The sequence below is a fragment of the Brassica oleracea genome, chromosome C8, assembly GCF_000695525.1.
Source record: "Brassica oleracea var. oleracea cultivar TO1000 chromosome C8, BOL, whole genome shotgun sequence".
In the NCBI taxonomy this organism is placed as follows: Eukaryota; Viridiplantae; Streptophyta; class Magnoliopsida; order Brassicales; family Brassicaceae; genus Brassica; species Brassica oleracea.
This window is the reverse complement of record NC_027755.1, coordinates 21,690,649-21,695,457: the sequence shown is the minus strand read 5'-3', so window position 1 is coordinate 21,695,457 and position 4,809 is coordinate 21,690,649.

Genomic DNA, 4,809 nt, shown 5'->3' with positions numbered 1-4,809 from the left:
ACAGATTCAAATGAAGGGATCTATTATGGATCATACAATTTATACGTTTGTTGTTTCAGTGGAGTACAATAGGCATCTATGAATGTATTATGGATCATACAATTTCGTTTGTGTAGATGCATGTCCTACAAAACAATTAAAACATGGAGAATGTCATATACGTTAATGTTGTGTCGGTTTATCAATTGAATCGTACCATCAATTGAATCGTCGATTTTGTTAGTACTCTAAAAGAAAATAATACGAGAGGAGCAAAAATACCTAAATATCTAATTAAAATATCTAAATCGCTAATGCCCGCAAAAAAATTTGAAATGAAGTGTTATTCAAGTTTGTAAATGTCTAATGAAGAATATACATATCTATCATAATATTTATATATTCATTGTAAGGAAAATACATTTAATTTCACTTTATGTTGCATTTAGAAACTTTATTAGCATATTTATTGCATATTTAATATATGATTGGGCATATTGTCCGATTTTCCATTTCTATTTCTGTAAGCAGTTAATTTTTCGAGTACTTCCAGCGCAAGCAACATTATCTATCACGCAAATATATGAAATATATACGTTTATTGCCATCATAGATCAAAATCCGTAGATAACCATGAGCAGATATTGCAAATTCGAATTTTATTGTATGATAGATATATTCGCCAACTTAATAAATTCTGGAGTAATTGACAACCCTAAATTTATAAGAAATTTAGGGTTTAATATTGGTTGGAACTAATAATTTCTTCTTCATATCAAAAGAGCCAATCATTTCTTCTGCCCATTACATGTGTCACCAGGCCAGGTCCATATCGTTTAAGAACGACGAGTTTGCACGAGAATATAATAATTTTTATTTTAACAACGTACAATATATTAATGATTGAACGTTACAAAAAAATGCTTATGGGTTGAACATCACATATTATACATGTTTTTTGAACACATGAGTTTCATTAATTTGAATAGAAAGTAATTAACACAGATAAAAACAATAAAGGAACAATCCACAAAGCTCAAACAATGAACATATTATACATGTTAGTAATGTATTTTTTTTTTTCAAACTAATTAGCACAACAATGTTTACTAAATAAAATTATTTACCCGACACTCTTACCCCGGGCAAGGCGCGGATCTCTAACTAGTTATATGGTATACAAGAAAACTGATCTTTTTAGTTAATACGTATTTGCGCCGTCCAACAAACAAATGTATGTGACTTGGGTATCGGACAGAAATAAGAATTCGATCAAGAGATGTTTTTGTCAAGCGTCAACGAATCCAAGTAAATTATAGTTACATGTCGATATCATTTTATTGGTTTATTTTTAAAAGCCTAAATTGTGAGATTTTGGTGGATCTTTTGAATTTGAATGCTACACCGAATAAGACGTCTGTGCAAATTTCGGCCCATTAATGCATCCAATCTAGGGGTCATGTGCGTCTACCACCGTCCAAGTTTCATTTAACATTTTTTACCTTTTCATATTAGTTAATTTTTAGCACTTCAACTTAACTACTCTGAACTAAAATCTAGCTGAGTTTGGTTTCTCACAACCTTATGGTACTCCATTCGGTTGCTTTCGTTCTTCTCTAGTGATCGCACTTTGGCTCGTTCGCTTAAGGGTTTTGGTGTTAGACTCATCTTTCACCTTAGCCATTTCTCCTATGGCCTCTCTCCTCTCTGAAGTCCATCAAATGATGAGGAATTGCATCTTTCATTCCACACAACAGGTATTAAGTTCTCGTTGTCTTCTTGAGGTGTACTTTCATTGTGTGAGTGGTGCTTTGTAATTTTAAGTTTATTCTATTATCTATATGTACTATTATTTATTTACGAGTGATTTTTCGTAAGAGAGTTCTTACGTTAAAAGTTATACTGACTAACATAGTTTATGCTCTTAATGAATTTTTATATATAATTAAAAACATTTTATTATTAATAATGTTAAATTTTTAAAAATAAAATAATTCTTATATATTGTGTTTAATTTATATAAATAATTTGTCATATATAAATAATTTGATGTATGATTTTAATTTTTGAAAACATAAAAAAAAATATTTCAGTGTTTTTTAAATTTCAACACAAAAATAAGCAAATATATTTTAATGAAAAACTTTGTTATGTATAAATAAATTGATGTTTTCTTTAAATATTTTGAAAGCATAAATAAAAACTTATCATTGATTTTTTAATTAATAAAACATAAACTAATTAAATATTCATAAAAATATACGCCCGTATGTAAACACCTAGTTTTGTAATAACTTGTTGTTGAATTTAGAAGGTGGTATAAATTTGTATATTTTGTGGAAGCACGAAGATTTAGTGGTTTAAATTTTTACACTAAATAAATAATATTAAGATTAAAGGATAATCGTTAAAAAAAGATTAAAAGATAATGTAATTGATTTGACGAGTTTTTTTACTATACATTTTTATTTAATCTTTTTTTAAGAAGCGCAAGAAAATGCATATGATACTATAGTCTTGTTATTTACTAGGGATCATATCCCCGCGTATACATTGCCTTGATGTTGAAATTAATTAATCACTAACCGTGTTCAGTATTGTCTCTCCAGTCAAGTAAGTATTTGATTTTAATCATACTTTAAGTTCACATTGCTCTTGGCCGCCCAGAAGAAACATAACAACTCAGGCCTCTGATCTTGACCCCGTTCGAAAATAGGCTCTTCTGCTGTGAGCCAAAGGAGTATCGTAATGATTCCTAGTGATCCAAATATCCCCAACAGAGCTTAGTTTCTTCCGCCCAATATATGTTATTCAACATGAAAATAATAGTTTAGTAGTAGCCTAGGTATTTAATTAGTACCAAACTGGATAGGTAAAGTATCACATAGTAATGAATCCTATCCATAAATGCCAATATGGAGAAAGACATAAGCCGGTGATACCATCTTACTGAGTATTGTTGCCCATCAAAAATTATCAAGGCATTTTACCAAAACTTGACTTTTTTATAGCACAAACTCTCCATGAACATTCTCTGAAACTGCTACTTTTTTTCTTGCTATGAACCCTCCAGCCCTTCTCTGTGTCTTTATGTCTGATAATTTTAGGAAAATGTCAAGCACATTCTCATTACCGTAAATAAATAATTTAAGGGAACAAATAGTACCTTGTTTTTTACCAAACAAACTTGTTTTAAAAAGATGCTAAAACCAAAAAGTTTACAGTTCAATAAGTACATCGCAACCATCGCTAGTACCCATCATTCCATCAAGAATTAACGCTTTGCAGGCTGGTGAAAGAATGGTCCAAGAAGTATATTTTTCTCTAACTTTTGCAGCACATGGTGCATACTTATGACTCCCTCTTCTGATATATGTATCACAGACATATCAAATAAAATATTTAGAAATATATAACTGAGGAGCTCGAAACGTCTTCAACACACTAACCTGTATCGACAACTTCCTTTTTCCCCTGATCGCAACGTCATCGGGCCATTTGCTACCCTCCTCTCAGCTGCCCCCTTCCAAATACGTCTAGGGTATAGGAGACAGCCACCAGAAAACATCACCGTCCTTCCTAGCATATCATAAGGTATGAAATTACGTCTATATTTCAAGTGGATCCTAGTTTACAAAATAATTGTGAACAGTTTCAATCTTTAACCTTCACACTTATCCACCTTCGTTTGCATCTATTCTGTCGTTGTTGTACAATTGTTGTTATCTGACCATGTGGATGTACGTGTTCCTCCGGTGTTTGCCACCATGAACGACATAGTTCTGTGTAAAATAAGAGAGCGGTGTTTAGTTACAGCCCTCTGAAGAGTCAATGAGATGTGGAAGAAGGAAGGAAAAGAAAAAGAGCTTGTTACCTTGCCATCTAGCTTGTCATCTAGCAGAAAGAGGGTGATGCCCGTGTTCTACGTGATATTACGTGAACCTAAAGCGGAGAAGGAGACCAACATTTTTTTGTGAAGAGCGGACGAAGATCATGGACAGTGGCGTAGTTCACAGCGAGTGGTTTACGGTTATTAACGCTTCAGGTTTTAAGAGCAAAGCTAGGGAGACAGAGAGATGGGGGAGTTTAATTTGAATGGCACACTATTGCAATAGTTGACAGAGTTACGGCTCTTCATGGAGGGGGAGATGGAGAGTTAAGTGGAGTAGATATTGTTTGCAGGGGTCCAACTAGAGACAGAGAAGGTAACCTAGTTCAGCCTAATCGACTACAACCTATAAGACCACCTCCATCCATTAGGACTCCTAATGGATACTTAAAATTAAATTAGTGTATAATGTAGTGATTTGAAAGTTTAAGTACCTCTATTAATCTAATTAATTTTTTCATCCTCCATTGGTAGAAACACTACGAGAAAACAACGGTATTCTGACGGACATTCCGACGGAAAATGAAATCCTCGGAATATCCCGAGGAATTTCCGAGGATATTCCGAGGAAACACAAAATTTGGTTTCCTCGGAATTTCCTCGGAATATACCGACGGAATTCCGAGGAAATATTAATCCATCGGAATATTCTTATGGAATACCGAGGAAAAATGTATTCCTCGGAAAAAATCGAGGAATTCCGAGGATATATTATAGCCGTTAGAGAGCCGTTGGGGGATTTTAAAAATTCTGAGGAAATTTCGACGAACTAGCCGTTACCGTCGGAATTCCGTCGGAATTTCCTTGGTCTATTGGCAGGATTTCAACTATAAATACAAGCTCCCCTCTTCCTCTTCATTCACTCCATATCTTCATCCTCCCTCTTACTCTCTTTACACACGAATTTGATTCATAAAAAACATGTCTTCTTCAAATTATTT